The sequence below is a fragment of the Camarhynchus parvulus genome, chromosome 9, assembly GCF_901933205.1.
Source record: "Camarhynchus parvulus chromosome 9, STF_HiC, whole genome shotgun sequence".
Taxonomy (NCBI): domain Eukaryota; kingdom Metazoa; phylum Chordata; class Aves; order Passeriformes; family Thraupidae; genus Camarhynchus; species Camarhynchus parvulus.
In genome coordinates, this window is record NC_044579.1 from 5583465 (window position 1) to 5596708 (window position 13244).

The 13244-nt window shown below is 37.3% G+C and overlaps 1 protein-coding gene across 8 annotated transcripts in view; it reads left to right on the top strand.

The window, feature by feature from the left end:
• Nucleotides 1-13244, top strand: part of NAALADL2 (N-acetylated alpha-linked acidic dipeptidase like 2) — a 400688-nt gene that overhangs the window by 267785 nt on the left and 119659 nt on the right. The window lies entirely within an intron of this gene.

Sequence of the window (13244 nt, forward strand, 5' to 3'; positions counted from 1 at the left end):
GAAATGTAATTAGACATTTATATTTTTAAAGTATTAAGAAAAAATAATGTTTATAGTATCTGTGTGCTACTATCACTTGAATAGAATGTGTTCATTTAGCCTTGCCCAGATAGACTTGGTTATTAATTATGCTTCTCTAAATAAATGTCTTTTTGAAAGGTGAGAAATACAGAATTGATTTCAAGGAACAACATAGTCTCAAGGGACATCATCTTATATAATTTTGTGTGGGATGTTTTTGAAGCAACGTTAACAATAAATAGAAGCAGGAGCATATTTGACTTGTATGTGCTGTTTAAATCTCCATTCTGGCTGTTCAGTGAGTGTGTGTTCTGCTTCTATGCAGCTTTTTCAGCTTTACAGCCCTTTTTACTGTCTAACTATTTGGAAATGTATTAAGCAGCTCTCTATGATTTTGTGACAAGGCTTCATCAAGAATATTTTGTCCAGTTACTGGCTCAGACATCTAAAGTTTGACTTGAATTGGCACTAAATCAACTGAGGGAACGTGGAGATACGTCATGCCTAGAATGGCAGAAAATAGGAATATTTGCCTGGTTGTCAAAGAAGGGTGTTAGCTATTCACAGCATGAATGCCTTGACAGCTCAGTGGGAAAGAAATTGCACATTTTCTCAGTGTCTCAGTGTACCTGACCCAGTGTTCTTAAAAGTGCCCTGGGAGCTACAGAGGTAAATATAACACTCTTCAAGCTTTATTCTTGCTCATTTCATGGAGCTATTTGAAAAACAGTTTGTGGTGTCTCTGTCTGGCTGACTCCTTAATGTTTTATTTACCCTACATGAAAAGTAAAGCTAATTAAAACAGATACACCAACATGAAGATGCCATTTCAGTGTTTAAACCTTATGTGTTAGTTTTCTGTCAGTAAATGATCTCATCTACAGTGTGCATTCCAATCTCCAGTTTGGGAAAGAGAAGCTTAATTATATGGACAATGGTGTTACAAGTGCATTGATGGTTTCTGGTAGAAGCCTTAGTGTGGCTTTATCTGTGATTTGAAATCTCTGAGCAACATTCATAGGCAGGAGCAGGTTATTATGCTTAAGATCATTTATATTTTGATCGTTGAATGCCATGATGAGCTGGAAAAAACGCAAAGGAATACTTGAGAAAACCCATTTTTTTCATGGTTTTGTCACTAGAAGGTAGATCAGATGGAAGTAATTCCTTTGTTTCTGATGATGATTTTGCTTTTCTGGAGACTGTGAATTGACTTGCTTAGAGGTAGCTCATGCCTGGGACAGCCACAAATGCGTTTTGAGTGCAGGCTTTTCCCTGGGGGATGCACTTGGATGTACAGTGGTTAAACTGCCTCGTGTGGGATAAAAGAGCCAGAGAACCCGGGCTGCCCCTTTCACTTTGATTCACAGAGTGTAATAAGCACTGCAAGAGATTTTATTGGAAGCTCCTGCCTAAGTTATTGGCATATCTTTGACACCATCTGCACTTCACACTTTGCCAGAAGAACTGTTACTATCACAAGCTCCAGGCTGCTCCTACCAGCATTCTCCCTTTTGCTGGGAAATTCCTGGTAGGATGAGTGATCCAAAGCTAGTCTTGTACTTGGTGAATAAAAGGTAGGAAACGTGGATTTTCGTGCTGCTGCCTTTGTTTCTCCCATTCTTTTAGTCTGAAAATAAATTTCTCAGTGGTATCAGAGTACTGGAATACTTCAGTATTTTCCTAGAAAAAAAAGTCTTCAGGAAACAGTATAATTTACAGATCTTTTCTCAAAGTTGACAACATTTTAAAATGGGATTTATGTAATAGTTCTGAGAGAATTTTGGAGTTCTCCTGAGGTTTCAGCTCACATTTTCTGTTTCATGAAGATTAAATGCTGCAGTTCTGCATATGAATCATCTTGAATGTATAGAAATAGCTTGAGGATGGGTTTGAGATGCCAACTACCTACGAGCAGAATGATTTTATTGATCTCTGTTTAACAAAGGGGAAAAAGTAATGATGAGAAGGGGAAGTGAACAGCACTTATTTGAAAGTTTCTGTAGCTCTGTTTCATAATTTAAATCTTCTGTTCTTAAGACTCTTCCAATCCTAAGTCCTATCAGTCCTGAAACAATCATAGAATCCTCTGTGAGCATCATTTCTCTCTTTGTGATTCTGACTGCTAAAGACGAGTGTCCTTCATTTTTAAGAATCTTTTTTCTGTGTTCCTGCTTTTGAAATGAAATAGATCCAGGGGGTGGAACTCAAGGAAGTAATCATACAGGATTAAGAAACTTGCTGAGGAAATAAGAGACTTGTGTAGCAAAAATTGTCTTGAAAATAAAGTTTAGAAGAATAGTGTAAAACTTGAGTGCTTTCCCCATCTAGTTTTCTTTTTCCATTTTGACTTTTTGACTGCTGCACTTCCTTTCACCCACCTTCGTCTGACAGGCACGTATTAGATTTCTCCACTGCTAGACTTCAGAGCTGTTTCAAATCAAATTTGTTTCCACACAGGAAATGGCTCAGTAAACAAAAATATGGATAGAATCTATTTGTCAATCCTACTATGTAAATAGAAAAGTGGCATTGTGATAAGCACTAAGAACCCTGCCCATGAGATAAGGTGCCTCATAATGGAATCCCTATCTGTGCAGAGGGGGAATAGAAATTATTTCATGACGAGTTCAGATGGCATCATAGAAAAGACTGTGAGCTTTTAAATGCTGAAATATAACAGCTGTAAAATACAATCTTATGGTATCAGCTGGAGTTTGAAGTGTAATGTTGTTTTAGGGAATTGTGATGCAGAGGTTATAGCAGTAAGGAAAAAGGGGTGTGTTTGGAAGTCATGAGTGGTTCAGGTTATGGTTAACAGCTGGTCATGTGAGCCATATCACAGGAATTTGGGTGAAAAAATCAGTGACATGGGAAATGCATGGGAAGTGTGACACTGGAAATCCCTGGAATTGTGAATAGTGCGCATCATTCAGACTGAGGAATTGACATGAGCATTCCTCAAACATTGCTAATAGGATTTGATCTCAGAAGCAGGGACAAGGAAGGCAAGGAATTGTTAAGGATTTGATCCACTGCAGGCCACAGCTGAGGCCATCAGCAAAGTCAGTGGTGCCTCTGGGAGTGTATTTAAGAAGGGACAAGGCTGCTGGACAGGCAGGGGAGTGAAACTGAGCCTGGAAAAGGGCAGGGTCTCAGTGCTGTTCACTTTTTTTGGGTTTGTTTCTCACTATCCCAATCTATTTTAACTGGCAGTTGCTGTCACTGTTTTGCCCATGGTGGTAATTGATGAGTGATCTCTCTGTCTTTACCCTGATCAGTGATCTTTTCTATCTTACTTTCTCTTACCCTGAAATGTAGGGATAATGGGAGTGTGGCTGGGTAGGGTCTGGAAGCTGGCCAAGGTTTACCCACCACACTCAGTTCAACAAAATTTAAACCCCCAATATGCTTGATAAAAACCCTGTGGCATTTACCTCTTTAGACATGTACCATTATTTAATTAGGCTTAGCCAGTTCTTCTACAGCAACCACAGGGAGCTGCTGCCACTGCTTGGAGTGTGGCTAAGTGGTGCTTGCTGAGATGGAGATGTGTCCCTGCTCATTTTTCAGTCAGCCCTGTGATTCTGTAGGTTTGGTGTGCCCTGCCTGATACCCGAGTGTGTCCTTTCTGTCCTTCACTTCATTGTATTTTACTCCTCTGAAGCCAGCAGCTGAGCAGAAGTTAGCTGGAAAATAGAACATTGTGTAATGGTTTTAACCATGCATATGCAACATATGTTCTAAAATGGTTTGTTATAAATCATCATGACTTTTTACAAGATGTCCTCAGCCCTGGTTTGTCTGTTCTTTTTGAGAACAAAACACAGTCACAATAATATATTTTCTGTGCTTGCCTCTGAGGCTATGGAAATGATTCTGGGAATATTTTTTTTTCTTTTTCAAAATTTGTGTTTGCTTTCTGCTTACAGCATTGGATAAATGAAATACAAAGATAATTTGTTGTAACATGACTGTCTACAGTCAGGCTTCTGTGCACTGTGCTTTGATTTTCCTCGAGAAAAGACTGAAGCTGAGGAGAAGGAAAAGCTGAAGTTTGATATTACAATTTAGGTGTGTGTATATATCTTTACATGTACTCTTGATCATTTTATTTTGGACTTACTACATAATTCCAGTGGTTTCCATAAAAAATGCAGAGTTTATCAGACCAACTACAGTGCTTCATCTGATATACTATGTTATTTTCTGTATGAACAAAAATCTGTGCTAATGCAATAGAGAGATAAGTCTTTGGAAAATACTGGCCTTTGAAAAGTGAATGCAACAGGTAATAATTTCAGGAGATTTTCAGTAATATCTGGTGGTTCAAGACGTGTCTAAATCCATGATTTGCCTCTTGAGATTTTTCAGGGTATAATAAAGCAAGTAAGCTTCTATGCAAGTATCAAATTACATGCTCTTGGATTTTTGGATTTGTGGGTTTTAGTTTTTAGTTTTTTCTCCTGTCTGGCTTCAGTTAGGTTTGCATGTATTTAAAACTGAGAGAATTAGTTGGACATGAGATATTTTAGACTCACAGGTTTGAGTGTGTGGACCTCTGTATTGCATATCAGATATCACTTCATCTTCTACTAAGCTGCCTATATTTTTTCTTGGACACAAATTTGAGTTGAAAACATTGTGATTTTATTAATTAGATTATTAGAAGCAGAGAGGAGAAATCACTGGCAATGATGCTGGAATAGCTTGCTAGCACTGTTTTTATTATTTGACTTTTGGAAATGCCATCATGAAGCATATGGTCAAAACTTTCCTCAATTTCAAGCAGAAAGTTATTAAGAATTTTGAATTTATAAGAGAAATGGAATATACAAGTGATGAAGACCAGATTATTTGAAAACAACAAATCAGCACTTCCTATGCTGCAAAATTAGCTCAGTGGGAAACATAATGACTAAATTCTTCCTGATAAATTGCAGAGGACGTCTCAATGTTTTCGACATTTCAGACTGTTTCAAACTACTACTAAACAGCTGTGACTCACTACAGAATGTTTTCCAGTGAAGCTGCTTTTTTTTTTCTCTTATCCAGCAAAAATAACATTTTAAATGGAGTCCAGATGAGACTTTTGAAGCTACCCAACTCACAAGTGAATTTGGAATATTTCAATCTTTTGTGCAGTCATGATTGCAATGAATCCTGCCATAGCTTTACTGACATACTTCAGCCCAGCATAATTTGTGCAAGTGAGCTGATTTATTCTGTGCTCACAAAACCACAAACATCACTGCATGGCAGTGCACCCAGCTGGTGTCTTGGAACCTGCTCCTGCAGAGTCTGGTTGAAATCAGCTGTCTTTGCACAAATTTGAGATGGGAGGCTCCTTTTTATGGGCCACGTGCTCTGTGGCCACTTCTTTGATGCTTGACACCCTTCTCTGGCATTACTGTGTTTTTTCCTGGCTTTGTAGGCTCCAAAACTCTGATTGTAGTATTATAGTAGAATAACTTCAGTGTGCTATGCCTCTCTTTCCTGTGTTTCTAATAGTTGAGTCTAATTATCACCTTCTTCCATTGTAGATGATATATTATACATTCTAAAAAAAATTATACCTGTCAGAATTTAAGATTCTATCCAAATAAGACTCTTAAGACTGTACAGATTTAAAACTCGCTGTTAATTTTTCAATGAAAGGTTAAGTTAAATTAAAACAAATGGTGGGTGGCAAAATGTGGGTTTACTGGTTTATTAGGTGTTAATTTAGTTTTGTACACAGAAAGGAAATTTTGAAAATACTTTATTTTTAAAATTTTTCAAAAAAACTGAATTTTTCTATGTCAAAGTTGATAAAATATAGGGAAGAGGTAGAAGTTATGTGGTTGAACAGTTTGAACATTTTGGACCCAATTCACTGTAAGTTGTGCCTTTTTCTAGTTAATGTTGTATGTACAAAGCAAGTTTTTTGAAGAAGACTGTTTTATTCAAGCATGCTGCTAAGATGACATGTCAGAGAAAAAGGCATTTCTGGTAGATTATTATCTATACATAATTATTAATGGTGCTGCAATTCCTAGAAACATGACTGTCTCATAGTGCAAACTCTGGCCAGATTCAACATTAATTCTGTCCAAAAGGGAAAAATGTCAACAACCAGAATAGATACCCCTCACAGAAAGATCAAGCATATATATATATATATATATAATTGTATTTCCTTATAAAGCTTGCCTGTCTTTCTCATACATTTGTAAGTGTCTGTATAAATGTGGTATTTTGGTATTTTATCCTCCCTCCTGTGCTGAAGCTGGAATACCACAATGTAACTGTGTTGCAGCCAGCACCTGCAAGTACACCTGCTCAGTAGCAAGAGCACCATAAAGTCAGCTGGCTGATTGTTTAAGCAATTAAAGATATAATTACTTCTATAATTGAATTTTTTTCCTAGTGCTGTTTGAATACTGAAAGCCAGACTATACCAAACCATCTTTAACATGACTTGATCTCTGTTCCAGCCCACTGCTTTTCCATATCCAGCAGCTGCATAAAAAAGATAATAGCACCTCTTCCTACTTTCAGACAGGTAGGAACTCCCCCAAAAGAAAACCTAATCACGTTGAAATGGAGATGTGGAAAATATTTCATTATTGCATAAATGAGTACTATCATATTATATAGTATTCATCTGCAGAGCTCTGAAAGACATGAGTAATTCACTGCAGTTTGAGTTTGGCCGATTTTCCAAAGCATTTTGCTTGTACTTTTCAAAGATAGTTCTGTTGGTTTCTTTTTTTTGGGGGGGTGTTGTGTGGTGTTTTTGGTTTTTTGACACTTGCACTGTTTTTCTTTCAGAGACAGAAAAATGCTCTGCCCAGGCGAACTGGGAAGAGGTGGTGGGGTGGGAGACAGGAAGGGGTTGATTTCAGTGACAGTGTTCTCCAGGGATATCCCTGATCCTGGTGTCAGTAAGGGAGAAATCATTTTGATAAACCTATGAAACTTTGAGAACTGTTTCAGTTTCAATTAAGAAAAGCATTTGCACAAAGTGTAACTTCCAATACTTCTTATATAGTAATTTTACATAGCTGACAGGTGGGTCTGTTGAGTTAATGAAACAAAAAAAAAAGAGTGAAGCCCCTTGGGTTATTTAAAACCTCATTGATGTCATAGATCTTTTAGAATAATAATATAATGATTTGCATATTTATTTAAAATATTGTGCTATAGGGACCACCCTTTACAAAATATATAATGAACAAATTAGGCAGCTTGTGCTGCCTAACTTGGAGGGATTTTTTTTTCTTCTAGCAGATGTCAGCTGAAGCTGACACGTGGTGACAGTCTGTTCCTTTCTGGTGTAATGCTCATAACAAAGAGACTAAATTTAGAATAGCTGGCTTACTCATGTTTTAAAATGCCTAGGTTTGTTGGGTTTTTTTCTTGATTTCCAAGCATCAGTGGTCTTTCAGCTAGTTCACTTAGTGATTTCTGCCAAGCCTAGTTTAATCCATGACTGCAAGGGATTTTCAGCACTATTTTGCATACTCTGGAAGAACTGAACCACACATTGCCAAGCCTTTTGCAGTTACAACGTGGGCAGTAGTAATTTTTGTATGGTAATTTTGGTATAAAATCCATTTTCCTTTTTGTAGTAGCAAATTAGGTGTAAAGGTGAGGTAAAACTAAGAATTAATTCCCTTCTAGGTTACTCTGCTCCCTCCCAAAACTGCTGCAATAGATATGACTTTGAGTTTTGCTGGTAAGAGGCAAAATATTTCTCTGGGTCAGTAGTGGAGCGTGCTGCTCACTGAAAGATGAGGTACAACACCTGGCATGGACTTTATTGAGGAATATTTCTCAAGTTTCCCTGAAAGGCTTTGCAAAGATGGCATGAGTGGAAAATATCTTGAGTTAACATCTGGTGACTCGTGCAAGGAGAGTTGTATAAATGCTATCTGGGCCATTTCATTAAAGTGTCTTTGGCTTTTTGTTTTTGTTTTTTTGGGGTTTGTTTTGTTTTGTTGGTTTTTTTGTTGTTGTTGTTTTGTTTTTGTTTGTTTGTTTTTTGTTTGTTTGTTTGTTTTTTGTTTTTTAATGGTTGGGGTGGATGGCATGAAATTCAGTAGTACCAAAAAATGTAGGTACTAAATAAGTATTGCTGTGTTTGATTAATTTTACTTTGGAGTAATCTTAGGTCATTAGATGCTCTTACCTCTTTTTTTTAATTAGTATTGTGGTTTTGAAGTGAGAGCATTACTTCCTGAGCATCAAGATACTGGAGGAAGTGTCCTGCCTCAAAGAGAAGCTTGGCTGCTGTCTAATACATCGATTTAAAAAATAAATAAATTCCAAGACAGAACACAAGTGAGGAAGACATGCGTGGATTTTAAGTAGGTGTCATAACTGCTGGGCACCACTCATGCTTTTTAATGTAATTTTTGTTTTTTAATACAACACACCAAAGCCTGGTAAAGAGCTGTGCTGAAAGGACTTAGGCAGGAGCAGTAGTCTGGTTAACAGTGTTTTCCAGAAGTTACAGCTTCACTTTAATTGTTTTGAGTTCTTGGCAATTTCATCTTAAACAAAATACATCTGTGTTTCTAGAGTCTGGGTTTATCCTCTGATTTACCCAAAGGACCTGTAATTGTGAACTCTGAAGCCCTAATTTAGGAATCAGCGCTTTAAAATAAGATTTAGGTACATCTCTCATTTGCTTTGTAAGGTGAAAAGTTGAATTGCAAATCTTGTAATAGATTTACAAATCCTAAAGCATACGTAGAAATACTGCAAGAGGCTTACAAATTGTAACATAAATCTTGATAAAGTAATTTTTAGCTACACAAATCTATACTCATTTCTAAGTTAAAATCTCTGTGATCCTGGCAGAGATCATTGTTGAATTTTAATGTCTTTCCTGTTTTGGGGTCAGGTTCTGTCTGCTTTGTTTCTACAGGACTTTTGTTTATTAAAATACTTTGTCTCAATTGCTCCTTCAACTTCATGGAATAAAAAGAAATTTAGATAGGAGTTTCCATTCATAGAAACTGCTACAAAAACTGTTCCCTGATGGTTCTTTTACAGCGGAAAAGGACAACTGAAACTTGCAGGAAAGTGCTGTGGTTTTGTAGGATGTTCCTCTCATGGTGTGCACGCCTCACCATGGTCAGCTTGTGAACAGACATCTTAATGTCTTGCCTTGCCTTAAGATGAAAAAATTCTGTCTTTCATTTTCTGTTGTTATTTTCTTGTTAAATATTTGAGTACTGTGAACCCCAGATTTACTGTTGGGTGGGCAGACCCTGGAGCAGATTGCACAGGCAGTTTCTTTCCCAGAGAAGATTCCCAAAAAGCTGCTCCTGAGCTGCTTCATCCGACACTGCTTTGAGCAGGTTGGGCTGGGTGCTCTCCAGATGTCCTCTCCAACCTGAGCTGTGATTCTCTATCAGGGAACACAAATTTTGGATAAATTCAGCCTGACAGATGTTATTTTTGCTGACACGGGTATTAGGATGAAGTCAGAGTGTAAGTGAGCTCTGGATGGCCTAAAAGAACCTGGGAACTGTGACATGAAGCCAGAAACCCCAGAGCTGTTACACCTTAAAATGTTCTCCCTTACAGCCCAGCTGGTCAGTGCACACTGTGTGCAGCGCTTGTGGAAAAGGTGTCTGTGGGACTGGAAGGGAAACAGGTTACTGGACTAAATACAAGAAGCACAGCCTGAACTGCACAGTTTTCTCCACAGTTAAGTTCTCACCCAAAACATTAATCAACAGAATGAGATGTTCATTTTAACTAAAACTCAGTTTCTCTCTTTTTTTTTCCTTTTGAATCAACGATTATATTGTATTATTTGAATCAACTGTTATTATCAGCTATGCTGTATGATTAATTTTCTGATCTTCACTCTTGATCCATAGTTTCAGGACTTCAGTCTTTGTGAGGACAAAGAAGGAGGTGCTTTGTGTGTTGGTGGTATGCAGCCATTTAAATTAAAATAGGGAATACCTTCTGTGACACCTGTTGTAATTGGCAGTGGAAGAAGTGACTGCTTCACCTGATTTAACATGTCCATCTATGCAATTACAACAATGGCAAGTATTCATTTGTGTCCCAATCTAAAGGATAAAAATAGCAGTAATTGTCAGAATGGGAAGAAACAGTGAATGTTTTGTGTGCTTTAACTTTAAAGAGAGAATTGGATGGATGAAATGTGGGTACTTTTGTTGTTACAGCCTGTACATTGAAGGCATTAAAGAAGATTTTTCACACAGTGCTGTGCAATGAGGAAGATGACAGGATCAAATCTAATTTTAGGGATTTCATTAAGTGGTTCCTGACATGTGAGAAATACATTAGTCAGTTCTCTGACATACTCTGCAACTCTCAATGATACTGGTTTTTCCCCTTACTTTAGGGAATGGTCTTGAGAGTTCATAAGCAGTTTTTGAGAGTGCTGAAGGAGGCACAGCATCATCTATTCAGATTCATCACTTGGGTTTTCTGAGATGTAAGATTGCTTGTGTATCAATGTGTATCAGTTGTGCACATCAGGATCTGCAGATACACAAATGTTTGCAGCTGCTTTGCTTAAACTGGGTCTGATAGTCCAGCAAAGCTGAGCTATTATAGCTGAGCTAATGCACTGATATCTCAATAACTGGGTGTGATAAGAGGGCAGGTATCCTCATATTAATTGGTTTTTACTTGCTGAACATGACTTTGCAATACCCAGATTCCCTGTCTTCCAGCAGGACTCCAGTCACCTACTGCTTGTTCACTGAAGAATTAAATTGTTGGAATTATTGTTTCCTAGTCTCTTAAAAAAACTTCTAAAGGCTAATGGATAACCTGCATAGCCAATTGATGTGCATTTTATATACAGTTTATCTTGGAAGCTTTACAAGTAAAGGAAAAATCCTATTTTGGACATTTATTGACTTTTTTATGTCATTTTTTTCTGCCAAGTTTAATGCTTAATTATTGGTTGTCACATGTAAAGAAAAAATGTTGAGATTTAGAATTCCTGAACAGGAGAGATATTGCTGCTCCTGTTTTCTGAGTTGTGCAGGGAAATGCACAGAGCTAAAATCCCAACTGTAAAGTTAGTTGAAGAGACACACACTGAATTCTGGGTTCATTCATTTTGCCCCCTGGAATATTCTGCTTTTCTTTTGCACTTGCTTTGGTTTATTTGCTGTGTGAATGTAAAGACGTGAGTGCATTTTAGTGGAAATTACAATAATAAAGTTTTGTGTGATTAATTAAAACAATTTTTTAAAAATTATCTTTAAATAGAGATTTTCCAAACCTGTTTAGACACAATCCTGAGTAATGTGCTCTGGGGAGACCCTGCTTGAGCAGGGAGGTTGGACTAGATGAGTTTGGGTGGATTTTTTCCAACCTCACTATTTCTGTCATTCTTTGAAGGTAAATGAGTTGTAAGAGATGTCCTCATGACACAGATATAATTGCAAATTTACTGGTTTTAGCTTACTAAAAATATTTATAGAGGAGAGAGATTTAATATTTTAGTAATTATTATAATAGAAATTGCCTCAAACACAAACATGTTTTGTATCTGTCATTTGTGACGCTGAATTTAAACTCTTTTTGAAAGTCTTATCCTGCCAGGGATAAAAAAAATAAGAGAATAAAGCAGAGGGAGTAAAAGAAATGAATGTTTAAGTAAATCCCCATAAAACATCCAGATACAGACCTGAGGCACTGATGTGTCCTGGAATAGATTTTGATGTGAGCATGTTTCTGTTCCAAATATGAAAACATGGATTTCCCTTTAGCTAAAAGCTGATGGATTTTTTCATATATCCAGTTTTAAATAAGGTAGAAGAAAGTCTTTGTCCCTAAACTTCAGTGATGAAAAGGATGGTTTATTTTTAGCCTCTACTGAACTGCATTAGTAGAATTTACCAACCAATATTTGTTATGATTTAAGGCTTGAAGAAGCACTTTTGCAGCTGAATTACCTTCTTGTTCTAACTGTAATTGTGCCCATGCATTGCATTTCTGACTGGGTGTAGGTGCTAATTTGAGTACTGGTGCCTGTGGTGATTTGAGTGTGAGACCAATTAGAAGCACAAATGGGTAATTAGTGCTCCAGTATGTTTAGGCAGTGTACAGCAATATCACCTAGTTCTGTTTCAGATTCTCCCTTCCTTGGTGCTGTCCTTTGTCTGAGATGTAGAAGTCACTTCTGGAGGGAGTTTTTGGAGGAAATACATATTGCAGCTTCTGATACTGCCTTCTGATATTGCCTTCCCAATGCTGGTAGATAATGATGCTCCAGTTGTTGTGGAGTGCTTCCTAAAAATGCTGATGACTCTTCAGTCCATTGGTCTGATTGAGGCTGGTGGCTGTGCAACATCTTGCATGTGCAATTTGCAAAACCTAAGCTTTATTCAGTAAATTGTCCTCAACCAGAGACTGTGAATGTTCTAATTGCAGAGATTGACTTATCATCCAGAAAAGAAGTTCAGTTCACAGGGCATCTCTGAACTTACTTGAGCTAAAGAGAGGAAGGAAATGCCTGACTCCTGTGGAAGGAAAGCTTCAGTTGTTTCAGAAATGTCAGGGCTGAGAATATCAGGCCAGTGACTTCTATGCCCCATTGATGGTGTGCTTTTCTTATGCTTCCATCAGTCATTTTCTTTGAATTATCATCTGGTGTCTTATTTTTGTGTTGATAAAGAAAACAATAATGCTCCCACTGTTAAATACTTGCTATAGATTACATCCTCCCCACCTTTTTTCAGTTCCTTTGTTACATTTTACCCATCTGCTGGAATTTTTAGTCTGGGGGCTTGCAATTGGAACAATAGTCCAGCTGAGACTTTGTGTGTTTGAATAACTGAGCTGTGAATGTACCTCATGTAGGGTATTCACACTGCTTATTCAGGATGAAAACTTATTTATGTGTATGTGAGGCTACAGCAGCCAATTTTGCTTAGAAAACAGGTATTATATTATTGGATACTTCTTTTATTTTCATTATTACTATTTAAAAGATGCCCTTCAAAAACTTGTCCACATATTTTTGGGCTTACTTAGATTTAATAAAAGAGTAGAGCTAGTGTGTGAACTAGTTTTACAGGATATAATTAATACTGTAAATCCTAGATAGTTACTGGAAAACTTGATAATTAATGAGTGCTTTTAAATGCATTTACAGCTCAGTCATGACAATGGTACATGTTACAGCACGTCAGGGACATGTGTTTTTCATATATTTGTGCCAACATAGTATT